This window comes from Gopherus flavomarginatus, chromosome 5, assembly GCF_025201925.1.
Source record: "Gopherus flavomarginatus isolate rGopFla2 chromosome 5, rGopFla2.mat.asm, whole genome shotgun sequence".
Classification (NCBI taxonomy): domain Eukaryota; kingdom Metazoa; phylum Chordata; order Testudines; family Testudinidae; genus Gopherus; species Gopherus flavomarginatus.
Window position 1 is genome coordinate 9,388,481 of NC_066621.1, and position 27,779 is coordinate 9,416,259.

General features: G+C 43.9%; 1 protein-coding gene across 2 annotated transcripts in view; it reads right to left on the minus strand.

Moving 5' to 3' along the window:
- The window catches only part of LRIG2 (leucine rich repeats and immunoglobulin like domains 2), a 43,897-nt gene extending 30,184 nt beyond the window's left edge, over positions 1–13,713 (minus strand). For both annotated transcript variants that reach the window (XM_050954297.1, XM_050954298.1), the window contains exon 1: positions 13,629–13,713. The gene's annotated coding sequence lies outside the window, so the exon portion shown is untranslated. The remainder of the gene's footprint in view (positions 1–13,628) is intronic.
- Positions 13,714–27,779: the final 14,066 nt, after the last annotated feature.

A 27,779-nucleotide genomic window follows, 5' to 3' on the forward strand; every position in this document is an offset into this window, starting at 1 on the left:
CAATACCCTTTTAAGATTCCAGCAGTGCCTCTGGGAAGGTTTTTGCAGTAGTGACCCTGTTTTCTCACCCTCCCCAATGGTAAAACCCTTGACAGATACATATATCTTAGCAGTTAAGGTGAGTTATTTTAAAGAACAATCCCTGCACAAAGAGCACATAAGGAGGAGTCAAACAAAAGATAGGGAAAAAAACTAGGGCACATTCAGAAGCACTGTTTTAGCTCCAGTTTGTTTTTGTTTACGGACTACACTAGTGAGGAAAAGGGAGGACAAACGGAACAGTAGGAAGGGAATGTAAGAGTTTGGTAAACAGAAAAACAGGAAAAATTAAGTCTTATCCCAATTCACTTCACATTTTGTAAAATGCTCTACTTTTGCCTCAGACCTAACGTGTCGATTGTTATACAATGGGGCCTACAAACCCAAACTGACGTGCGGGACACTGGACAAGCATATAGTGTGATTGTAAGCTCTTTGGAGCAGGGCCTATCTATTCTGAGGCTGATGTGACTTACAACAATTACCAAAATCAGGCTGACAAGAGAAATGTGGTTCTAGCCTTAACTATGGAGAGAGAGAGAGAGAGAGAGAAAACTGTCGCTCCATAATAAGGTTGCATTAAAATATTTTTTTAAAATCCACCTTGTTAATGCATTTTGGCTTCTATCCAGGGCAAAGATGAAACCCAGGTGGCTTGTGCTGACAGCCCAAACATGGTATATTATAACAGGGCTGGCAACAACAGCAACTTTGTGAAACAGGACAGATAACAGAAATGGTAACGGTTTATCTCCCCCTAGCAAGCACACCAATGACATCTGTCTATATGTTTCAACAATGTCTTTATTAAAATAGAAAGTTCTGTCTCAACTAGCTTGAGTCACACCTGCCTATCAGTGAAGTACTGGATACTTTCACCCTGAACTTTCATTATAGCTTTATGCATGATACAGTTAAATTAAGGTGGTATCAGCAATAGTAGCTCTCCTTTTGCTAGAGAGGCATTCTTCTCAGATATAACACACACAGTCACACTTTATACATTGCTTATAAAAGGTTAAGTGATTAATAGAGGCTATAAATATAGGCTGTATGAGTTACAAGCACATCAGAAAGAGCTGGTGTGTAAGCCTATAAGCAATTTGACCCATGGAACAAACAACTGCATAGTTTCTAAATAGAATCTTCAAGGATAATCACACACGCCATGCTTAAATTAGGCTTGCACATTAGTAGCCAAGAGGGGGTTTTGTTTTTGTTTAAAGAGAAAGGATGATTCTCTTTATAAAATACCAAATTTGAATATAACACAATTTCCACCATTTAAAGTGAATTCCATGATTTCACAGTCCTTTAGCATTTTAACAACTTTCCAGTTTGAGTGAGCTCACATTTGAAACCTTATTTGTTAACGTTTCCCTACACCACAGATGATAGTTGTGGCGGACACTGACCTTATTTCCATCAATAAAGAGAGAGATGGGTATTTGGGATAAACACCGAATGGGATCTTAAAAATCCTTACTGGAGTCCTCAAAAAAACTTCTGAGCTTAATTTTATGCCAGAATCTGGGAATATTATTTATGCTTCAAAACTGAATGGGACACAGTCTAACCAGAGATGCATGTACTTTCCTGAAAACCTGGTTCTCTCTCAACTCAGAATTTAGTTGAAGACAAAAAAAGGCATTATCTGAAATTATGCAGCTTGTTTTGAATGTTTGAGACTGTTGCATCCAAAGACAACAGCTGGCCTCAAATCTTATGTGTACCTGCTGGAGGATGGGGAGGGCAAGGCATGGTGCACACAATGTCACTAAACACTTACAGTAAAACAAGCACATATCACATTATATAGAAATATTAGCAAGTGGGGGGAAGTCAGAAAGATTGATAAGTGCACTCAAGCAAATGGATTTTTCTTGCATGCAAGCTTGTTTTAGCTTGAGTGTAGGAAGTTCTGACAAGTGCAAATAAGTTCTCAGTTGCCACACATAGAAAAACTCATTATATTTTTGCAGACTGATCAATCACATGGTGACCTTCACCATTACCTCACTTCAATTTTCTCATGAATTGAGAGTGAAAATGCCATAACATGAATCAGGAGGGGCCACAGCAGTAACAGAATAATTTACTTCTCATTCTAAAATGATAGCCTCTCTCTCGAAACTGATGTTTACTGGCTGTTTGTGCTCTGACCGTCAACATCACACAGCCTGTGCACTAAACACTTCCCCAATTGTTTGCTAACTCTGGAAGTCAAATGTGCCAGAGGACTAGAGATAGGATACTCGGCTAGACTATCTATTCTGATGGCCAATCCCAGCTGCTTCAAAAGAAATTTCAAGGAACACCATACATGAGAATTATGAACTACTGACCCACATGGGACATTACATCCCAAATCCAGGTGCATAGTGGCTGTAACCTGAACAGTGAGGGTGTATATTTCTTACAATGTTTTTAATCTTATCTAATGTAGCTGTGGATGTTGCATGCTAAATTTTTTTAATCCTGCTAAATTCTTGGCAACAACATCTGGTGGCCATGAGTTCCATGTACCCGAACTCACCAGATAGGTCTCACCACTCATAGATCCCTTATTTAAGCTTCTAAATATACCTGACCTGCCACAGCTGTCTCAGACACCTTCCTCTTCCAGAGCTGCTACAATGTAATCAATATCCCTGATTAATTTAACCTGTTACAACACCAGATTGTTGCAACCTAGACACTCAGTTACTAATGAATCTTAATTTCTTTCACCACTCCAGCCTCTAGAAACCCCAATGCTATTTGAGTATTTATAGAGTGAATAATGAAAACATGTCTTTGTGAAGAAGAAATGGCTTTTAGTGTTATGAACTTATCTCCCACTCATGCTAAATCTGTAGTGACGTAAGTGTAAAAAAATGATGAATTATAAAAATTCTTGGTATCATGCGGTCACACTTGCTGTTAATGTCACTCTTTAGTACCACTGGGATGTACATAATTTATTTAGATACGGCATGCAGAAATCCAAACAGGCTTGTGAATGAGAATTTGGCGCTTCAAATAAAATTTAGAGATACTCTCAGAAATAGATGAATACAAGTGACATTTTTCTCCTTCTGAGGAGTCCATGAAATACAGGTAAAATCCTGTCCACATGGAAACCAGTAGCAAGACTCCCTGTCAACTTTCATGGGGCCAGGATTTCACTCTTCATTTGTAAGAGATTATAGACAGCATATTTGTATCCAGCATTCTGTAGCATTACCTGAATAGTAACTGAGATGCAAATAGCTCCTGTAAGAGAACTCTTTTGCAGAATTGTTTTCACACAGCGTTTCTGCATCACATGCTGCTTGTCAATAGTAAGAGCGAAGCAGCAAAATATTAAGACGAACTGCCTTCTCTTCCATCTGATTATCTGTATTGAGTGCAACTCTCTCTGGCACTAACAGGTATGCTCACCACAACAGTATTAAAAACAACACAGCAGATGAATTACAAACATTTTGATCATGGCAAGAGTAAGTCAATTACACATACCATGGAAGAATAGCAGAAAGCAGACAAATTCAGTCCCGCAGATTTATCCACTCATTAACCTTGTTCTCACAGGGTGAAATCCTACTTTTCAAATCACGTCAAGAAACTAAGGATAATCTGGAAATTGAATGGTCTGAGCGACTGATTGCGAGTTAGAACCTGTTGCTCAATTCCAGCACAGACTTGTGGTCACCTAGAGCTTTATGAAAGCTGTTCAGTGTTTGAAAGAGGTCTGGTGGCTTCAGTCTGCTTCCACAGACAGCAGAGTTCACACACAAAAGCCACCACTTGAGTGGCCATCAAAGACAAGGAACCAGGAATTGACTAGGTGATGGAGACTAAACAAGTCTTGCCCCTTAATTTAAGGCATATTTTAGCAGTCATTGCCACTAGTTTCTCAAGTGCGCTTTACAGCGCTGCAACTTTCTCGCTCAGAGGTGTGAAAAAACACCCCCCTGAGCGCAGCAAGTTACAGCACTGTAAAGTGCCAGTGTAAACAGTGCCCCATCGCTGGGAGCGCAGCTCTCAGCGCTGTAAGCTAATCCCCATGGGGAGGTGAAGTACCTGCAGTGCTGGGAGAGCTCTCTCCCAGCGCTCGCGCTGCGACCAAGCTCGCACTTCAAAGCACTGCTCCCGCGGCAGCGCTGTACAGCTGCAAGTGTAGCCATATCCAGAGATTACGTTCAATGTCATTTGAAATCTGTCTCTCTACACTTTCAGAGAGGACATAACTACACCACTGATTCGTAGAGCTAACAGTCTGAGATAGTGACTAGAATAAATGATAATTGGAATGATGTGAAAAAGGTCCTACACCTTGGAAGCGAATGATGAGCTGCACAGCTTTCTATTATTCTACAGCAGAGTTTAAGATTTACTCTTTGGACTACTGGTGTTCAGAGAGCTGCCTGCTCATATGGCGCTACATCCTCATTTCATGCTGTAACTACTATTAGTAATAAATAACTTTCTAATATCACCTTTCCATGTCAGCAATTGTTGCAGTTGCTCTAGAGAATTTTTCAGTCATAAGAGGGATGAGAAGAGGGAGATCACCACAAGACAGTCTCTGTATTAGAAAGAGGGTTACTTTATGAAGCAGTTTGAGTACACTTGAAATAAACCATCAGGACAAGTGTATTACAAGTCTTACTGGATCCTGAGGCCTTGGCTACACTCACACTTTACAGCGCTGCAACTGGGGTGTGAAAAAACATCCCCCTGAGCGCTGCAAGATACAGCGCTGTAAAGCGTCAGTGTAATCAGGGCAGCAGCGCTGGGAGCGGCTCCCAGCGCTGCATGCTACACTCGTAAGGGATGTGGTTTACATGCAGCGTCGGGAGAGCTCTCCCCCAGCGCTGCCGCTCCGACTACACTCACACTTCAAAGCGCTGCCGGGGCAGCGCTTTGAAATTCCAAATGTAGCCATACCCTCAGACTAGCAGCGCTTTCTTGGCACTGACATAGAACTGAATATAGCAAGCTCTGGACCTCGTATTTTTTTGTCCCCTGGGGATTCATATTGCTACCATGGGAATGTATGCTAATTTCAGTAAAAAGCTACTCTGTAGCTGAGACACTGTTAGAGAACTACCTGGCACTACACAAAAGCTTAGGCTGAAATAAATTTGTTAGTCTCTATGGTGCCACAAGTACTCCTGTTCTTAATACTGTGCTGCAGCTAATTAAGATTCTCCTGCCCCTGCCCCCCCCACAAAAAAAACAAAAAAACCCAACAACCACCCAAACCCACACAGTTTCTGAACTCATCTTATACCTCATATGGTGAAGCGATGGCCTCAAACACTACCCTATACCGGAAACCCACTGACCGCTATACTTACCTACATGCCTCCAGCTTCCATGCAGGACACACCACACGATTCATTGTCTACAGCCAAGCTCTAAGATACAACCGTATTTGCTCCAATCCCTCAGACAGAGATAAACACCTACAAGATCTCTATCAAGCATTCTTAAACTACAATAGTCACTTGCTGGAGTGAAAAAACAGATTGATAGAGCCAGAAGAGTACTCAGAAGCCACCTCTACAGGACAGGCCCAACAAAGAAAATAACAGAACGCCACTAGCCATCACCTACAGCCCCCAACTAAAACCTCTCTAGCGCATGATCAAAGATCTACAGCCTATCCTTAAAGATGATCTCTCACTCTCACAGATCTTGGGAGACAGGCCAGTCCTCGCTTATAGACAGCCTCCCAACCTGAAGCAAATACTCACCAGCAACCACACACCATACAACATAAACACTAACTCAGGAACCTATCCTTGCAACAAAGCCCGATGGCAGCTCTGTCCACATATGTATTCAAGTGACACCATCATAGGACATCAGCCACACTATCAGGGGCTCGTTCACCTGCACATCTACCAACGCGATATATGCCATCATGTGCCAGCAATACCCCTCTGCCATGTACATTGGCCAAACCGGACAGTCTCTATGCAAAAGAATAAATGGACACAAATCTGACATCAGGAATCATAACATTAAAAAACCAGTGGCAGAACACTTCAACCTCTCTAACCACTCAGTGACAGACTTGAAGGTGTCAATTTTGCAACAAAAAAAACTTCAAAAACAGACTCCAAAGAGGGACTGCTGAACTCGAATTAATATGCAAATTGGATACAATTCAGTTAGGCTTAAACAGAGACGGAGAATGGTTGAGTCATTACACTAATTGAATCTATTTCCCTATGTTAAGTTCTCCTCACACCTTCTATCATCACTTCAAATATTTTCTGGTATTTTTTTTTCTCCTGCTGATAGCTCATCTCAACCGATTAGACTCTTCCTGTTGGTACGCATACTTCCACCTTTTCATGTTCTCTGTATGTATAAATATCTCCTGTCTGTGTGTTCCATTCTATGCATCCAAAGAAGTGAGCTGTAGCTCACAAAAGCTCATGCTGAAATAAATTTGTTAGTCTCTAAGGTGCCACAAGTACTCCTGTTCTTTTTGCTAATACGATGAGAAAATCTAGGAAAGCCATAGTTTAAAGGAGGTTGATGAATTCCTAGCGACTTTTAAGAAATGAAAAATTAGGATTCTGTTGCCCTAATCCCAGTGCATTCTAAAAATAGAGATCTTTATTCTGCACTTGTGGAAACCTATGCTGTAAGGAGCATACCTATAGTTACCACAGACTAATGGATAAGTAAAAAGTAAATTTCTGGTCTCACAGGAACCAGCTTGCATTTCCATTGGGCTCCTGGTTGCAGATTCAGAATCCTTGTTCTTCTAACAGACTATTTCACTCATTTTCTACCTTTGACATTTGACCATTGAATTCTGCCAGCCTTGGACAAATATGCCAATCTACATCAGATCTTTTATTGTTTTCCCATCAGGAGCCATTAACAAAATCCCTTATTTTCAGGAGATGTGAGAGGAGTAAAAAGCCTCTTGAGATGCAACATAAAACCTAGCCAGGAATAATCCAGTGTGTTAATCTTGTGATCCAAGAGTCCAAGGCACTTTCTGGGCTTTCAATGCCAGGATGCACTAGATTCATCATTTAGAGTCAGTTCAAAATGAACACGGGCACTGCAAAATGGCCTGGTTAATTAATAGCCATAACTTGCAAGCAAGCTAGAACAGTTCATGAAATAAACAGGTATTGAGAAAAAGCATCTAGGAAAGTATCACTATGGATTTACCCTGCTTGGCAAGGCTAGAAAGCTCTAGCCTTTCTATAGATTTGTATAGTTCTTCAGCGACTAAATTTGCCAACAGAGACTTCTCACCTGCTGTTATGCTATCAATGACACTAGCTTGAACCATTCTTCACTTCATTAAACTCCCTTTTTTTAATACATGATGAAACTAATTAAATGAATCCTGGAGTGCCAAAGCAGGAAAGTTTCCGCTAATAAAGTTATAAAAATGTAAGGAAATGACAGATTCAAATGTTTAGAATAACTATTTTCCAGCAAATAATTCAGAAGAGATTTACTGCAGGAATACGTTGGGCCTCGCAGTGGGGCAATAAACTTGCAATATGATGGGCAGAGGAGATTAATTACAGCATAACAGCAAATAGTTTATCACCTTGATTATTCATATAATCTGACCCTCAACAAAGCCCACAGTTTAACCAGTCAAATTCTAATGTCTGATTGTCTACCAAATGATATTATGGCAAAGGCTCTGACTGGTCTCATTAAGATTATTGTGGAGATAGAAATTTAAAGTTCTAAAGCAAGGTGTTTATTAAGAAGTAGATCAAAATTGCAAAATGGGTTTTCATTGACAAGATACTGAAGTAAGACTACCTGCTTTTTCAAGAACTTTTGCATTTGGTGCCTTAGAGTAGTGTTTCCCAAACTGGGGTCGCCCCTTGTAGGCCGCGTTGGTTTGTTTAGCTGCCGCACCCGCAGGTCCAGCCATCGCGGCTTCCACTGGCTGCGGTTCACTCCTCCAGGTCAATGGGAGCTGCTGGAAATGGTGGCCAGCACATCCTTTGGCCCATGCCGCTTCCAGCCACTCCTATTGGCTTGGAGCAGTGAACCGTGGCCAGTGGGAGCTGCAATCAGCCGAACCTGCGGACGTGGCAGGTAAACAAACTGGCCCGGCCCACTTGGGGATTTCCCTACACAAGCAGTGTCCCAAGTTTGGGAAACACTGCCTTAGAGCATAATTTTGGACACTTTTTATAACTAGTCACCAACTATTCCTTATGCCATTCATTTTCAAATAGATCATTTGGTTTTTCTAACATTTTACATTTCACTATCAAACAAGTCTGACTTTCCAAACAGTGAACAAATTACTCAGTCACACAGGTAAGACTTTCTGCTTTCATCCTAAACTAAGTATAATTTGTACTTCCTTGTCCTGAAAAAAAATCTGCTGTCTTAAATATGCTTGGATTTGCACTGTGAAGTTCATGTTTTGCAGTATGCACACTGCTCCATGTAATCACTGTATTTTAAAGGTTCATCTTGTGTGGTATATAAGTCATCTAAACATTCACTGTGACCTGAACTATTTTTTATCTGTTAAGTAAATAAGAGGAAACACACATACCAAACTGATGTCTTTATAAGTCCTGGAGAATGATCCAAATCCAATGTAACTGAATAAGTAGATGTTCGAGTTTGATATGACTACAATATTCTCATTCCTTAAGCATATAATGTTTAACATCTGATATCGTTTAATGATATATAAAGATACAGTCTTAAGTCCACAGTGTGGAAAGTACGGTAAGCTCGATCCGACCACAACTATATGAACATGTTGTACTTCAGATTCACCCTCCAGAAGTGTAGTCTCCAAATCTTCTCTCCAACAATAAAATGGATAGGTATGTCAGTTCACTTGCCTGATGTCAAATCAGATGTCATTCCCTGGCTTACCTGTCAGATGCATTCCACTAGATGGCAGCTCCATTGATTCCTCCGTGCCAACTCCAATAAATTTTAAGGACAGAAGGAATCATCATCTAGTCTGACCTCCTGCATAACACAAGTCATAAGACTTTACTGAATTAATTACTGCTTAAAGTCCAATAGCTGTGGATGAACTACAGCACATCTTTCAGAAAACTACTGATGTTCTTGTAAATCAAGTATAAGTAATGGAGAAACCAGCATGGACCCTAGTAACTTACCCTGACTTAAAAATTTGTACCTTATTTCTTAATATGTTGTCTGTTTGTCTAACTTCAACTTCCAACCATTGGATCTTGTTATATCTTTGTCTGTTGGATTGAAGGGATCACTATTATCAGATTTCTATTTAAATACTTATAGACTAATCAAGTCACCCCTTAACATTCTCTTTGATAAGCTGAATGGACTGAGATCCTTGAGTCTTTCACTACATGGCATGTCCTTTAATCAAACTCTCTCCATTTTTTCAACTTCCTTCCTGAGTTGTGGACACCAGAATTGGACACAGTATTCCAGCAGTGTTTCACCAGTGCCATAGAGAGGTAATAAGATCACCCTGCTTCTGTTTGATAGTCCCCTATTTATACAGTCAAGAACTATATTAGTCTTTTTAGTCAGAGTCACACTGGAAGCTCATCTTCAGCTGCTTATCCATTATGACTCCCTCTTACATCTTTTTCAGACTCTGTCCCAAGATAGATCTCCCCTCCCCGTACATATGGCCTACATTCTCTGTTCCTACATATGACCTTGCATTTGGCCACACAGAAACCAGAGCTGTGAGAAGAACCAATTTTTCAATTTCCTGGTAATTCTGAACATTCTAAAACAAACTGTCTCAAGCTGAACTGAAAAACCAATTTTTTAAAAAAATTTCAGTTAACTGAAGAGTCAAAAATGTGTTTCAGGTCATACAAAGTGTTTCATTTTTAAAACCTAAACGTTTTGTTTGACTATTTTTATATCTTGATTTTTAATACAATTAAAGAATATTTTGAAGTGAAATTCATTTCAAGTCCAAAAAAATCAAAATATTGTGTTTTGAAAAAAGTGTACAAATATATCCAAAATAATATTTATTTTTCTTCCTGACAAACAAGTCATTGAAACTAGTATATATACTAAACATTTTGGTGTTGCAAAGCCACCATCTCTCTCCCAAAACGTTTTGGCTGAAAAATATGTTACTCAGCTCCAACTGAAAATACCTTTTAAAAAATACAAAAAAACCCAAAACCCTTTGCTCAGTTTACTGAGCAATCTATTTTGATCTGAATCAGTGACCTGTCTTCATTATTTATTACTCCTCCAATCTTTGAGTCATCTGCAAACTTTCAGCAATGATTTTGTTTTCTCCCAGATCACTGATTAAATAGTGTAGGGCCCTACTAGAAACACACTATTCTGATGAGGATTCCTCATTTACAGTTACATTATATCAATGCATTATCCAGTTTTTAAATCATTTAATGTGTGTTGATTTTCTCTCATTCTAGTTTCTTAATCAAAGTGCCACATGGTACCAAGTTAAATGCCTTACAGAAGTCCAAGTATATTAAATCAATACTATTCCCTTTATCAAGACTGTAATCTTAAAACATGATAGATCTTGTCAAAGTATTTCTCATAAATCCACATTGACTGACATTATATTACCCTCTTAATTATTGATTAATGGAGTCCTGAATCTGCCATTTCATTATTCCCCCCCCCAAGATAGGCTATCAGGCCTAGGTAGCAGACCCTGTTTATCCTTTGTAAAATATTGGCACAATGTTACTTTTCTTCCAGTCCTCTTGAACTTCCCTAGTGTTCTGAGAGTTCTAAATGGCCCCTACAGCTACTCCAGTGGCTTTTAAAACTCTTTGGTAAGAGTTATGCTGATTTAAAGATCTTTAGCTTTAGTGCTTGTCTTCCACACAATCCGTGGAACCTAATCAATACTAGGGATACTGCATCATAGGTAACCATGTTCTCCCCCGCCTTGCCTCTCAAGAGAAACATTTGGAATGATGGCTTTCTGAACACTTCATCACAAGCCCACATTTTTAGAATTCATTTATCCAGGAGGGGGGGGGAAAAAAAAAAAAACCCTGCTAGAACCTTTATCTGCCAATAGTTTGGGAAAAATTTAGGCAAAGATAAGAATTTCTGGTTCTTTAAAGCAAGAAGGGGCAGAACTAGGGTGACCACATAGTAAGTGTAAAATCCGGACAGAGGGTAGGGGGTAATAGATGCCTATATATGAAAAAGCCCCCAAAATCGGGACTGTTCCTATAAAATCAGGACATCTGGTCACCTTACGCAGAACTGATGTCAATATGCATAGGTATCAACATTTCTTTCATGTTAAGAGATTTAATTCTTAATTTACACAAAAATGCAGGTAAATGACTGACTATTGAATGGCTTTGTGCATTATAGCTTTTTGCTTGGATCCAGAACACTAAGACTAGTTGTGGAAGTAGCTGTGTTCCTGACCCTAGATGCTTTTTGTGCTGAAAGCCGTAACAGAGAACATATATTTAATTATTGTTTACAGCATTTGTCAGATTGCACAATCTTGTAAAGGAGCCAACAACACTTCTTTCCATTGCATTCTGTAAGAAGGTTTTAAACACACCCCTTTATCTGCTCGGAGAACTACATAAGTACTTCTGTAAGCTAGAAAACTTGCCCTCATTAAATAAAACAGATGTTTTTTGTTTTGTTTTTGTGATTAGCTACCGGATAAACTACAGTTATTCTTCAGGAACAGAATATTTTCCTTGGAGAAAGTCTGAGTTAAGACATTCCCCAAAACACTGGCAGCGGTTTTCAAGGTTTGTTAAATCTTATAGTAGCCTGGTTAGCAGGCAGTATTTGCGTGCTGAACTCAACTTCGTAGCTTCCCTTTATCAGTTCTTATTGCTTACTGCAAGGAAGGAACATACCTTCTGTGTTGCATTACCTATCTACAGGGTAGTGGGCAGAAGACAGCATGTTAACTCAGACATGCCCTACTTTTCATAGTTCAGATCCCTGATTCCTGCCAAACCTACAGCTTTTCACAGGCAATTTTTGTTTATGACTATGGCCTTGGCTACACTGGTGCTTTACAGCGCTGCAAATTTCTCGCTCAGGGATGTGAAAAAACACACCCGAGCGCAGCAAGTTACAGCGCTGCAAAGCACCAGTGTAAACAGTGACCCAGCGCTGAGAGCGCGGCTCCCAGCGCTGCAAGCTAATCCCCACAGGGAGATGGAGTACCTGCAGCGCTGGGAGAGGCGCTTTGGAGTTTCGAGCGTAGCCAAGCCCTAAGTACGTAAGCTATGGGATTCCAGAACTTGTTATAAATAATTGAATATGGGTTTTGCATTTATCTTCCAAATGGACGTTATTAAACAGTTTTGAGCATTTAAACTCTCCTTTCATCAATCCAATATAAGACAATTGGGCCTAATCTACATAGGGAAACTGAGACAATGTTTTGGTCCATGATAGGGCCTGCGCATTCTTTTACAGGTAAGGGCATTTATTTCCCCTCAAACTTTGGCCCAGATCCACAAAGGTATTTAGGTTCTTAACATCCAGTCTTTTCTCCATCAGACTAAAACCAGAAACTTCACACAACTCTCCTTTCTTGGCAGTCAAGGAAAGCAAATTTGCACTTTATAGCAATAAAATACTAATTGTTTGAGTCACTTTCTCAACCACAACAATACAACAATCTCTCTTTCCCCCAGATATCAGATTATATACATTATGATTCAGTTTCTACAAAAGCATTACCTCAAGACACCTCTTTCTATTGCTAAAATAATCTGTAGTATATATTCTACAAAAGAAAACTGCAGTTTTATGATATATTTTGGAAGATTAACTGTCACTTAAAGTCAATTTCCTGGCTAAACAAAGATCAAGAACCAGGACACATCTAAAAATGACAAGTTTCAGAAAATGAAGCCACATGTAACAATGATGCTTTTCCAAAACAAATTCTGCTTCTTAAAGTTTATTTCAATCAAAGGAAAGAAACAGCTACCTGCTTTAACAGCTGTGCAGCTGATTTATTCAACTTAATATGTAGCAGGAAATATGTCTCCTGCTGAGCATTTAGCAAGCCCTGGACAATTCGTCAGAAAATGTAAACATGGTTCAATCCAGACTGTGAGATGGATATGCACTCCTGTATTAAATATATAGGTTATTAGAATTCAGACCTTTCTGTACAGTCTCACACACATTACACAGTCAAGGCCTTCCAGCAGCCTAAGGTTCCAGAATTTGCCACATAATTCAGTGATTTGGGGGTTATTTGCATTCTTCCCTTTGATTTCTCTGAAGACAACAGGAGGCACACTCACCTGGGCTGACTCTCCCAGTATCCTTAGGATACAAGGGATTTGTCTGAATTCACTTAATTAGCCATTGCATTACTCAGTCGGTGGCAGCAGAAATAACTGGGTATTAGAAGGCGGCTCAGCAGCCCCATAATTGCAGCGCTTAGTACCAACGGGGGTTGCGAGCCAGACACCGGCACCCCGCGCAGCTGGGGCCGGACGGGCTGAAGCCCGGCGCACAAGGGGGCCCCGCCGAGGGGCGGCCTGGCGCGCAGAGAGGCGGGGCAGGGCCAGACGCCCTAGCAACGGCCTCCTAGTAACGCCCCCCCCGCCCGTACTCACAGGCCCGTGGTGCCGGCGGGCAGCGGCGGGATCCTCCGGCGGCCCGGGCCGGGCCCCCCCGGCAGGCGGTGGCGGCTGCAGTCCAGCAGGCCGCGGCGGCAGGAGCAGGGCGCGGCGCAGGCCTCGCCGGGCGGCTCCCCGGCCGCGCACACCCACAGCAAGAGCAGCAGGGGCAGCGCCCCCCGCCGCGACCCCGCTCCCCGCATCCTGCCGGCCGCGGCCCTGCCCCAGGCGGCTACGGGGCGCACACAGGCCGGGACAGCCGCCAGCCCCGCCCACAGCGCGCGGCGTCTGACCTCAGCGCGCACGGGGGCGTGGCCAACGAGGAGAAGGGCGGGGTTTCTAGACCAGCAGGTAGGCAGTGACAGGCAACAGGGGGCGGAGCTACAAACTGGCACCTGAAGGGGGAGGAGCCAATAGCTGAGGGAGGTGAGGCGACAACTTGAGAGCTATAAGGGGGCGGGGCTAGAGATTGACAGCTCAAGTGGGAGGAGCCAGCCTGGGGAGGGGGTGGGGCTTCAGTCCCTGATTCTTGGCTCCAACGTGGGAGGACATTGACCCAAACTTTTTACTGTAGGGAAGATGAGTGAGCCAAAGCCTGGTGTGCCGGGGAAGATGTGGCCATGCTACTGCTCTTGCTGCACCTGTTCTGGGGATAAAGCAAGACTGCTGTCTTCAGGGCTCGTAATCTAGCACCGCGCACCAGCCAGAAGATCATCTGAAGTGTGTCTTTAGCAAAACAAAGCAACCAAATAAAAAATTAAAATTGAACGCAACTTCTAAAGCAGGAGGCAGGGGAAAGCAAACACAAGACTCAGCCATTGAACAAAGTTCTTCTTAAAACCCTTCCAGGCAAAGGGGGTTGCTACCTTTAAAATTATATTTCATTTGTATAGCAATAATGTCCCCTGTAGAAATGCTCAGCTGAACATGCAGTTGCAATACAATTCAATCAGTGGGATATAATCATCTTCCATCTGAAAATTTCCTTCCATTTGTCATTACTAATAACCTCTAGGATTTCTGAGAGACTTCTCTATTTTTCCCTACCTTTTTTCAATTTGTTTACCGTTTGGATAGTCCACTACACTGTTTTGCAGATGGTTGCACTTCTTGTCTCTGAAGTGGTATTGGGGCTGTGCCTTTAAAGACTGAGGTTCCCAGACAGGGATTCTGGGGGGAGGACTGTGAAGCTCTTGCTTTTATGCACAGCCAATTGGAGCCAGACTCCGAATAATGCAGATCTCTTGCAAGCATTTTAAGCAGAGTGATCACTCATTACCACCTCATACAACCCCACCATGGCATCACATCACTCATGCACACATGGCTCTGTGTATGTTCTTCCGCTGGCTTCGCAAGAGGGTGTAATCAGTAATTGCAGGGGGCACAGTGCCAATCTATAATATAATACAGTGCCACTCTACAAAAAGGGAAATAAGAACAACCCAGGAAATTACAGACCAGTCAGCTTAACTTCAGTTCCCGGAAAGATAATGGAGCCACTAATTAAGCAAACAGTTTGCAAACATTCTAGAAGATAATAAGGTGATAAGTGACAGTCAGCATGGATTTGTCAAGAACAAAACGTGTCAAACCAACCAGATAGCTTTCTTTGACAGGGTAACAAGCCTTGTGGATGAGGGGGAAGCGGTAGACGTGGTATGTCTTGACTTTAGTATGGATTTGGATACTGTCTTGCATGACCTACTCATAAACAAACTAGGAAAATACAACCTAGATTAACAACAGGGAGTCCGGTGGCACCTTAAAGACTAACAGATTTATTTGGGCATAAGCTTTAATAGGTAAAAAACCCACTTCTTCAGATGCATCTGGGTTTTTTACCAACAAAATCTTATGCTCGAATAAATCTGTTAGTCTTTATGCTGCCACTGGACTCCTTTTTGTTTTTGTGGATATAGACTAACACGGCTACCCCCTGATACTTGACAACCTAGATGGAGCTACTATAAGGTGGGTGCATAACTGGTTGGAAAATCATTCCCAGAGAGTAGTTATCAGTGGTTCACAGTCATGCTGGAAGGGCATAACAAGTGGGGTCCCGCAGGGATTGGTTCTGGGTGCTGTTCTGTTCAATAGCTTCATCAATCATTTAGATAATGGCATAGAGAGTACACTTATAAAGTTTGTGGATGATACCAGGCTGGGAGGGGTTGCAAGTGCTTTGGAGGATAGGATTAAAATTCAAAATGATCTGGACAAACTGGAGAATTGGTCTGAAGTAAATAGGATGAAATTCAATAAGGACAAATGCAAAGTACTCCACTTAGGAAGGAACAATCAGTTGCGCGCATACAAAATGGGAAATGGCTACCTAGGAAGGAGTACTGCAAAAAGGGATGTGGGGGTCATAGTGGATCACAAGCTAAATACAAGTCAACAGTGTAACACTTGCAAAAAAAGCAAACATCATTCTGGGATGTATTTATAGGAGTGTTTTAAGCAAGACAGGAGAAGTCATTCCTCCTCTCTATTCTGCGCTGATTAGGCCTCAACTGGTTGCCAATTTTGGGTGGGTGTATTCCTGGAGGTTTCATCACATGACAATCTTTCATTAAAGATTAATCTTTTAATTCCTGGAGACTCTAGGACAATCCTGAAGGGTTGGCAACCCTACCAGTTGGCTGCAGCCCAGTCCAGCAGGGAGAAACTAGAGCTGCAAGGGGTAACCCACACTGAATCTGGTGGTTGGATCTCAATACAGTTTCCTGTAGTTTGACATGTTGTTGGGCCTTATAGGTCTGCAGCCGTTCTATGTTGAGGTGCCTGTACAGTTCTTAGCCCCAAGAAGGAAAATAAGTATTTGTTTATATAGCAATGGGTTATAATTAAGGGGATAGGGAAGTCTGCTGTTTGCCTACAAGGGTGGTGCTTTCCTCTTGTTATTCTAGGAAACAAGTTTAGAATTAAATAATTAGGGTAGTTGTGTTTGTGTATAATTGAGATACAATGCAAACAATTCATCTAAGTGCAGAGAAGGGGCTGTTAATCTCTCAGGGGAATATGTCTGTCAGGTACTTGGAGAGAAATATCATCCTCCTGTAGCAGAGGCCCCTACTTTCACCTCTCTCTAGGTTGAGGGTACATCATGAGGTCTGTCTTAATCTATCTGTGTCCTGAGCTGACTCCTAGGAATGGAATGAATTATGTTATCACCACTCTTGGGATATGTCTGTCCTGCTGTAGCCTTATTAGCCTGATGGTATTGGTGATAAAGACAGGAGTGCCATCTAGTGGCACAATTGGAAAACTACATCTTGCATAGAGCAGTGCAATTAGAAATCATTATTAGTATGTTCCCTGATCTGACCTTTCTCTCCTTGAGTACGGCACAAGATCAGTCCCAGGGTGAACTTAGTGCTGGTAAAATTGGTAGCCCATGAGACTGAATCCTCTGTTTATCCAAAGAACAGCTATAGATGGACAGTGGCAGTGTAAGACTTCCACATTCACCTTCCTTTACCAGTGCCTCTCCCTGCCCTGCCCTCCAGATACTCATTCCATCTTTGTGCCTCATTCATTCACGGGCCCTTCAGGAGAGGGCTTACCAACAAATCAGCACCAAATTAGGAGGTGACATTTCTGGTTACTTGGCCACTAGGAACCGTACTGAGCAGCCCATGGTGCTGTTGCTTGGTCACTACAGACTTGGGCTGGATTTGAGGTGCTGTATTCCATTATCCGTTCTACAAACTCTCCCATCTCCTATAAGGGATGCTCTTTAATCTGGCACCTTTTATAACACTAGCTGAGTTCTCCCCTGGCTCTGAGCAGTAGCTGCTGTCAGCTCTGTTTTCATACAAAGCAGCAGTATGGTCTATTTTACTCATTGCACACACACAGAGTCACTGTTGTTAGCAGTTACACACTTTATCAGGCAGCCTGAGAAATAAGTGTTTGTGGCACGTTCAAGTATGAAGAAAAATCAGACCAAATAACAGTTCCATTACGATATTATTTCCTAAATGGACTCATTCCTGCCCACATATGCTAGATGAATGTGTTGTGTTATTGTTTCCCCCCCCCCTCACATCTTAATTGGAGTGCAAGCTGACTACATTTAAATTGTTTATGTTAAAACAAGAACGAAACTGCTTGATAACAAACCCACGCAAATGGAGATGTTTCTTTTCCAAAATCTGTCATCCGCCCCTAATTTGAATGATTTTTAATCTAGTTATTCACAGTCTAGGAGCAGGTTTTCAAAGGGGCTCAGTACACTGGTACAGAGTGCATATGGAAAACTGGCCCCAGCTGTGGGCGCTTAGCATTTGAAAATCTAGCCCTGGACTCTTTTGAAAAATTAGACTCCACAGATCTGATTCTCCACTACTTTGTATTTTGTGTGGTCATTCACATCTGTATAAAGTGTGTGTAAAATGCTACCCAATCAAAATAGCTGTGTTTAACAACTTTGAACGGGTGTAAATGAGTCCTCAAAGGGCCAATGCCAAGGAGAATGAGGCCGTTGACATCAATGGAAGGAGGGTCAAGACCTGAGTTTGTAAAATCAGAAAGTGGCTGCAATCTGCAAAGAGCTATTTAATAAACTGGTAATAAAGCCAGGGACTTTTTGGAAGAACTCTGTTTTTCTTAAGAAAAATACTATTCTTGGGAGAAATTTCTCAACGCAGAGAATGAATTCCAGCTTCCGATCTCTTCTAGGACTAGAATATGGAATTCTGCCCCTAGGGCCAGTACTGGGTGGGCATTTTGCTCGATCATTGTTCCCTGGGTTCTCTTCTCTTGGATCCATGTCCACATCTGACACAGTGATTAGCCAATTCACCATGAGCAGTTCTCCTGAACTGCAATCCACTCTAAAGCTACTTTCTAGCTACCAGGCAGTCCTCTGTCTGCATTCATGCCGTTCATTTTTCATTGTTGGTTTTCCCTTTAATTTCATTGGTTTCTTCCTCCATTTCATATGGGAATAGTTATGAGAAAAACATCAGTAATGGGTCGCAGTAATGACAGCACTCTCCCCGAGGGAGCTGGAGGCATGTATGCTGCTGTCTGCCATTAGTCTGCTTAAATAGCTTTGCACTACAACCCTGGCACTTTCCAGCCACCTTGGAGGAGATGAATGGGAGCCGTCATTGGAGCTTTGTCCATGAAGTACCGTACATCCTGTTTACTTTAAAAGAGTCATGATTCCTTACAGTTAGGGTGATATGTATTTGCTCCATAGAATCTCACCTACTCCTTGGAACTAAGAGGCTGGAGTGGACCCTGGCATGCTCAGTCTTGGCAGGGAGCTCTTCTGAAAACCTGGCTGGGCCCTAATTGCGGGTGCTGGGAACTTCTCCCTGGCCTATGCCTGGGAATGTGTGGCAGAGCAGCAATTGAACCTACACCCACAAGTCCTAGTTCAGAACCTTACCCACAGGAGCATCCTGCCTTTCTAATGACCTTAGCTGGCCCTGCGTTGGCCGTTGCAATTGCTCAGGCTTTGGAGGCAGCAACATTCCATGAGGGTGCAGAAAGCTCATGTTCAGGGATTGCTATGAATGTGCTGCAGGCAGAGGGTGCCTCTCACATTGTTAGGGGCACCCTTTGTCATATGCCCTAGCTAAGGAGGAGCCCATCCTGGCAGGCAATTAAAAGCATTAAAGATATAAGTAGAAATAGCTGCACTTCTACAGGGGCTAGCAATGGGGGGTGGGGGGGATGTTTCAGACCCGTGCCTGCACTGCCCCCTAGTGGTCATTTGGAAATTACCAGCTTGTGAGCTCAGGTGTGTTCTCCAGTCGGGGCCTGATTCTCAGGGTGCTGAGTAGACCACAGTTCCAGTTGAAGTCAATGCATCAGTGCTCAGCATCTCTGAAAACTATACCACCTGTGGTTTGCTCTCAGCGACTGGCACATTCACAGCAATCTCTGAACATGAACAGGGCCTGTAGCTGGAAGGGAGCTGATTCTGCTAGTTCTCTTCTGGTGCAATGGGCAGGTGGCTGTTGTAAACATGTAGGCCTGTGTTGTCAGTGTCCCCGGAACTGCCAAGAAGACGAATTGCATTTACAGAGCCTCCAGGCTCTGCGCACAGAACTTTGGACAGGCAGCAGCCTTGTCACTCACTGTTCGAAGGAACACGTCCCCTAGACTGATAACGGATATTATCAACCACAGCCCATGTTCAGCAGAAAGGTGGTTGGGTAGTGCTGGTGGAAGCTCCCTTCCTTCTTCCAAATGCTGTGTCCAGGGATTAGGGTAGGAATACAAGAAAAACAAGCCCTGTCCTAATGCCTCTGCTAGTCTGGATCCTGCTGCTGACAGAACACCCACAGTGGCCCTTTGCTCAGCTGGGTTTTGCCCAGTTCTTGCAGCCTACAGAGTGCACAATGGACAAACAGTACCTGCTCTGGGAGCCCCTGACAAAGGGCTGTGCAATGTTCAGACTCACAGGATGAAGTTCCTGTTATACTGTGCTGTTGATTCTCACCCGCCTCAGATGAAAATGCCAAGATATTTCATTTTTGGGGGTTCTTCTGGCTCTACGATTTTCAGGGCCCTGCCCTCACTTCCCTCGGTAGCTGAGCAGGGCATGTTGAAGTGCAGACCCCATCAGCACCTCTCCAGGCTGAACATGATTCTCCCACAGCACGCCCTGCTCCTCCAGCCTGTACAGCGAGGATCTCCTCCCCAGCTCTGGGCACTCTGTCTCCACAGCACACCCAGCTTGCCTGGGATGCAAGAGCCACACTAGAGTTCAGACCTGGAGTTCCCACCAGCCAATGCACACACCTCTTCAGTCACTGGCCAGTGATGTTTTGTCATAATCCCCTGGCCAGCACCTTCTACTGGAGCTCACTAGGACTGTGCCAGTCTGGGCTAGAGTTTACACTCGATAAACTCTGACTCTTCCTCCAGCCACAGGAGCCATTCAGATTTCTGCTTCTCAAAGCAACATGAAACACAACACTGGCGATTCCCAGTGTGTAGGCTGTGGTTTGGAAGACCATGATCTGTATGGAAGCAAGCCTGAACATTCAGAGAAAAGTCACTGCAGAGGACGGCTGAGTTCATTGCTCCTGGCAGGTATCCTAGCATCTGTGCAAACCTGCAGATCATATTGCAAAGACAGGAGCTGCTCAGGGAGGGGCAAAGTCTTAGTCTTATCTGTACCAACTAAGGAGCTGTTGAAACTACTTGGGTGAATCATTCCAGATTTGTCACAGAAAGAGCCAAGTGGGGAGGGAGGAGAGTCTGGAACCAAAGCACAAGGAGTGCAGGTCTCTTTAACAACCTTCCCTCCAGGATTTGCATTTACAAGGGTATTGCCATGGCAGCAGGAATTTACATCTTAATGGTAACCCATCCCACATGTTCAGCTGGTCCTCACCTGCAGGATCAGAAATGGGACTGCTCTGTTATATCAGCAGCTTTAGTCTCAGCTAAGCCAGTTGCCATCAGAGGCCCTGCCTCTACAGAGGAGTTTTTCAAACAGAACAAGCCTGATTTTCCTCTCAGTTGCAGTCTTGTAAATCAAGAGTGGCTCCATTGACATCAGTGCAGTCGCAGCAGCATGAAACCTCTGGGAGAGGAGTCTGCAAACCTCCATGGGAATTTTGCAACCCTGGCTTCGCTTTTTAGGGCAGGCACATTGGTGGGTAAGATGCAGGATGGAGGGAAAACCAGCCTCAGCCGCAGCTCCAGCAGCATGGCTGGCTGGGGACATGTTTCCCAAGTCCCTTGCTCCAGATCTATTCCAGTGCTGAACTTCTAAGGAATATCTAACAGCCCATGCTCAATGTATAGGAATGAGGGGCAGAGCATGGAAAAGCCAATCTATCTGGGTGTGCGCTTTGGATGAGGATTGTACATTTTAGCTACACTCATCTGCCAGAGAATGAGCCCTGAGTGACCAGCCGTCCCCTCAGGAAGTACGCATCTCTCACATTCATGCTTGAGAAGGGGCAGACTCTTGAGGGTCACTGAAATCTCCCCCCAACTGATAAGCGAGCTGGGTTAGAAGAGCTGGGCAGGTGATGGAAAGAAGGGCTTGTGGAATGTTTTATCAAGGACACTCATCATATTAGTTATTTAGATTGAGATTTTCAGGAGCAGCTACCAGATCAGGGCATCTTACGGGGTTTTTCAGTGGTGGGTGCTCGGCACTTGCTTGTAATTTGGTCCCTTTCGGGTGTCTTGATGCTTTTTATTCAGCCATCTCTAGTGAGGGCTGCTGGTTTATTGAGGTTCTCGTCAGATGAGATGCTTGCTGGGTTTAGTGGGTGGTGGTGGCCAGTAATTTACAGGAGGTCATACTAGAGGATCTGCTGGACTCTCCTGCCCTTAAACTCTGTGAATCTCCATGGATTCCCCACAGCACTGCCCTGGAGTGTTGTTGGACATAGTCTCACATCAACAGCTAATGCATGAAGCCAGTCACACCCGGGGAAGCTGCTACTAGGAGCTAGTGATACATTGTGTGTAAGAACACTGGCTGTGGACATGATCCAGTTAACAACGGCCATGCGGTCACCTTGCTGTGCCCAAGGAGGCTAAGATAGGCTCCTGTAGGAAATATGTGAGCTTTGAATTTCTTTGCTTCTGTGGATTTATAATCTCAGTCCTCTGGAGCCAAATCAAGTACACAAAATGAAGTGTTTGTTGCACTTGACACTTCTCCATTCCTCTGAGCACCACAAGGTGACAGTAGCATGCTACAAGTCAGTGGGGTGAGTGAGGCCATGCAGACAGCAACTGCCTCATACTGGCTCAGGTTATTGCTATGCCCATTATGATGAAAGTTAGGGAAAGCACTTTCCATCATCCACAAAGCCTGCAACAGCCCTTTGACCCAAGGTAACAAAGTTCAGAGAAAAGAACCCACATGTCTGGGAAGTGGCAGCTGCCTGGCAGGGGAGACAGGTAACTCTCTTAATTAAAAACAGCACCAAAATATGAAATTCGTATTATCTCCACTTCTGATCCTGGGACTTTTAACTATGAAATTTGGTTTAAAGGTCACAGAATAAAAACATCACAGTGCCTGAAATGTCTGGACTCAGTAACATATGCAGCAGCGGTGTGTGTGTCTCTACACATGTATGCGGGTTTCTTTACAGTACAGAAGCTTGTGACTAATTTGAAGCCCACTTTTTTCAGCTGGATGCAAACCTGAGGCCCTGACACTTGTGAGCATGAAAGTTTCTATGGCATTTGCTGCAACCATTGAAGTGTTTTGTTCTGGTCAGATGCTGATATTAGTGAGATTGAAGGAGGCAGAACTCAGAGTGGTAGCCTTGTTAGCCTGTATCAGCAAAAACGATAAGAACTGTAGTTTAGAATGGATATTTGATATTCTTTTACATTTCTTGTGCCAAATAATTGTGTACCCTGTATGCTGTTAATCAGCTGCCAACTTCCACCCCAGAAAGGTCTGCATTTCACTGGTGAGCCATTGATTCCTGTGCATAGTTTGTATGTTGGTTTGGATCCTTTGGGATGAATGTGGATATTATTAGCAGTAATCACCTGAAATGAACGAGAGGCTATGCAGAAATCAACCTGCCTCGCTTGTTTTCCTGCCATGTCCCAAGTCCATTCCACTACTCTTCCTGATTTTAGCTCAGCTTCTTGTACACGTCACCCACATGCTGACATCAATACACTTTACAATTTCTGCATTGATCTAATCTCTCAAATGTTTGCTGACAGTCATTCACTGTATCTTAAATTAAACTAGACAGTCACAAATCCTCTAGCCCCTACCATGTTCTCTGGCTAATGACCTAGCCACTGGATCCCTTTCTGTGCCTAGCACCAGCCAGCCCGCAGCAATGACTAAACACTGCTCCAAGGCACAATGTTCCCAATGGAGTGCCAGGGCTGCTTTTCCCAGAGGCTCATTGCAACATGCAAGTGTCTGCTGGAGCTTTGGAGCCCAGCTTAGAGTTTGCAGAGGTATAGGCCCCCACTCCAGAAATGAAGTATGTTCACTTCCTCAAGTGCTTGGCATTCACTGACCACAGTCAGCTCAAGTTAATGGAGTTGTACCAGGGAAGAATATGGTCCAGCATTTTTCCAAAAGGCACCGGTGTCGGCAACCACATACTGAAGAAAGGCATTTAAAAGCAGAGCAGCTCCCCCAGCAAAAAGGCTTAGCAGTAAACTGCATTGGTCCTGGACATGTGGGGACAAAGTGCCTGTTACAGGGTGCTGCTTCAGCTTCAGCCTTGCCTGTTTTCATGGTCCCTGTCATAGACACACATGGTGCTTGTCTACACTCCAAACGCTGCGGTGGCTGCAGGTGCACAGCTGTAGTGCTTCAGTGCAGATGCCACCTTCACTGCCGGGAGGTGTTCTCCCATTGCATGGGTAATCCACCTCCCCGAGGGGCGGTAGCTAAGTCGATGGAAGAACAATTCTGGTGAGCTAGCGCTGTCTATATGGGGACTTAGGTCAGTTTAACAGTGTGACTCAGGGGGTGAGTTATCACTCCCCTGACTGATGTAGTTAAACCAATCTAATTATCAAGTAAAAAGAACAGAAGTACTTGTGGCACCTTGGAGACTAACAAATTTATTTGAGCATAAGCTTTTGTGGGCTACAGCCCACTTCATCGGATACATAGAATGAAACATACAGTAAGAAGATATTTATACATACAGAGAACATGAAAAGGTGGAAGTACCCATACCAACTGTAAGAGGCTAATTAATTAAGAGAAGCTATTATCAGCAGGGGAGAAAAACTTTAGAAGTGCTAATCAAGATGGCCCATTTCGGACTGTTGACACCTTTTCATGTTCTCTGTATGTATAAATATCTTCTTACTGTATGTTCCATTCTATGCAGCCGCTGAAATGGGCTGTAGCTCACGAAAGCTTATGCTCAAATAAATGTGTTAGTCTCTAAGGTGCCACAAGTACTCCTGTTCTTTTTGCTGATACAGAATAACATGGCTGCTACTCTGAAACCTGTAGACCGGGCCACAGTCTGTTACTTTTCTACCATGTGTACCTTTAATCCTTTGTTTGCACATAGAGTGGGACTTGGCACTCATAAACAGTGGAGGGGTCTTCTGCACAGGTTCGTTCCTCCAGCCACCTCACCCTCTGAGCCTCCCGTTCCCCCCAGTTACTGAGCCAATGGTCCATCAGCCCAGCAGTGTCAGGAATTCCCCTCTAGCTAGGAACAGGTTAAGCCTGCAGCCTTCTCCGTATGGCAGAACCTTCAGTGTCCAGGGTGCTACAGCCAGCACTGTCACAGTGCCCACAATCCCACATGCAAACCTTCGCGCTCTGGACACAGACACAGCTGACGCTCTGAGGAGGCCAGACATATACCCCTCCCCTGCCTCTCAGGCCTGCTCCGAGAGGGTATGATGACAGCTGGAGGTGGAGATTTTTTCCCTCTTAAGCAAACAGGCGGCTCTGAGTTAATGGTCTAGTTATTTTTAATGGTAGGGACGGCCCTCTTCAGAGACTATGAAATCAAGCATTAATGATCTGTCTAAATTAGATTTTATGAGATATAAATTAGGAACAATTTAATATTTATCCCAGTGCTGAGGCCAAATACAGTGATAAATTTAACAGTAAAATATGTCCATTATTTTGTAATCTTTAAATAATGTTTAAATTCAGTGGCACTTCAGGAAATTAGTCTTTAAAAATTAAAAACTCCTGTCATTAAAATGTGCATTTTCAGCTCCAAATCAGAGCAAAGCATCTTTAAAAAAGTTTATTTTATGGTTCTTTTTAGACTCCCTTACACTAACCCATGGTTCTGTGTTACAGAGAGGCGTTCACCCTGTGACACGTGGGGTTGTGCTTTTCACTTAACAGGTTGTTGCCATGTGCCTTCTTTCTCATTATCAAAAATGATTTTGGACTTCAGAAATGGCCCTTTCCTACCCCTTCCTTCCCAAATCTGCTCTTTTGATTGGATCCTGCAGTCATGTTCCAGTTGGATTGGTGACATCACAATCACTTCCATAGCAACAAACTGTGGTATCATCACAGGATCATCATTCATTGCAGGATCTAGCATGGGAAGGAGCCTAGTTCAAGGGAGACATGCCCAGCCCAGGGCTTTGCTCTTTGGATAATAGTCTCTCTTTTCCCATTTGCCCCAGTCTGAAGGTCTCAGTGTAGGGATACAATGACTGCAAGCCCTCCACATGTTTTAGCTGTGCTGAGGCAGACCCTGCAGCTTAGGATTTGTTGGGGATGTGTTTCAGACACTGGCCTCACTTCTGACAGGTTGTGGATGGGGGCATATGGGACTGGTTGTTTCAGGAAAAGGAGCATTTAACCTTAACTGCAAACAAAGGTGTGTTTTTGTTTGTTTGTTTTTTAGCAAAAGGCCTTAATCCTACTGGTCTGGATCCTGGTCCCGAGGAAGCCAAGGAGAGTTCTGCCGACAGTCTCCAAGGCAACAGGATCTGTAGTTTGAAGTCGCCTGAACCTGGAATGGGATCCAAAGGCTGTACCTTCCTAACTGACGTAAAAGCTGGAGCAAAGTTCATCAAAACAGAGTGTGAGGTTTGCAGGGTGGAAGGCAACAACAGAAGCTGTGTCCATTATCTGTGACTGCCAAAGGACAGGGAAGCACACACAGTGCTGGCCTGATAGGCTCTGCTCCTCTCTCCCCTCTGTGGGCCTCAGCCTGCCCTTCTGGAGAATGGGGCTCTACCCAGGGAACAGCAGGTTTGCTCTCTAACCCTGTCCCTGCTGATGCTGCTCAGAGCCAGACAAGCTTGCGAGGCTTGTTCAGAATGGGTGTAGTTCTCTGAGCGCAGCAGAGCAGGGCTTGTTTTGCCGGGAGGGAGATTCCCCTTCCCCTGGCCAAAGGAAAGCACCTTGACCTAACCTGGCAATTCACTGGCTGCAGTGCCCAAGGCCGCACTTCGTTGACATTTTCCTCCATCTAGAACACTCAGACACTGGCAGCAGCTGCCTCCTGCTCCCAGTGACTCCCACATCCAGCCCCGGCTGCAGCCACGGGGAGCAGGGCCTCTCCACTTTGCCCCTGAATGCTACTGGAGAATTCCGATATCAGATGAGTCTTTACACCCACAGGTCAAGGAGAGCAATTCACAGGCAGGGCCAGGTGGGAGGTTGAGTTGCCTTTTGCACCTTTCTCGCCTCTCTCAGCTGAGGCTGAAGCTGAAATAGAAGTGTGGAATATGACAAGGAACCTGGAGTTGATAGTGCTGGAAAAACAGGCCACTGGATCCAGTGGTCTCTTATAGTGCTACCCATCACCATAATATCTGGGCCCCTTCTGCATAAAATCCATAGCAATAGCTATGTTCCTAATTAACTTCATAGAGTGTCTCACTCTTCTCCTTTCTCAGGGTAAAACCTCAGCTTGGGGCAGACTGGGTTTAGTTGGTGAAAGAGGTATCTCTGGTGTGGGCCTCAGTCTTTTGCAGTCCTGGCCTCAGGCTGCAGATAAAATGCAGAGATCATAAATAACAACAGTGCAGCACCATGCAGCTGGCAGCAAAGGAGCTGGAACTGGCTTGTAACTTGGTCCATCATTTGCCCTGTCATGATGTAGGACCTGTGCTTAGGCGCAGCCAGCACTGTTCTGATAGCCACAGGATGGACTAGCACAAAGTCTCACTCCTACACTTCTTGGCCTTGGTGTTTCATGCTAGTGACGCTTACCTGGTTCAGATAAAATAAGAGCACTTCAGATGTGGCCTGGAATTCAAACCAACCCTTTTCTGAGTCTTGGCTAAGCCTGGGTCATTTCCCCCTCCATGTTTTCCATTTTGGCACCGTCTCTGCTCTCCCTCTTGGTGCAGGGAGTGGATGGGCCATAAACCCCACCATGGAGCCAGCCTGGTTTTGCAAAGAGCATTTCTGGGGGTTTCCTCCAACCGAGCCCTGGAGCATTCTGTAATTCATCCATCAGTGTGTCTGAACCAGACTGTGATGCTGGCTTGTAACGGACTTCAGTCTCTTGGCAATCTAGAGTCCTCAATTCAGGATAATGCTTCAGCATGTACGTAACTCAGTGGGACTTCATGCTTCAGTGCTGTCCCGAATAGGGGTGGGCTCACGTGTGTGCTTAAAAGCTTCCCTGAATTGTGGCTAGGTAAGGAACTGGTTTATCCAATCTTGCCATCTTCACTTAGGCAAAAGTCCCAAAGAGGCAAAGGAGAATT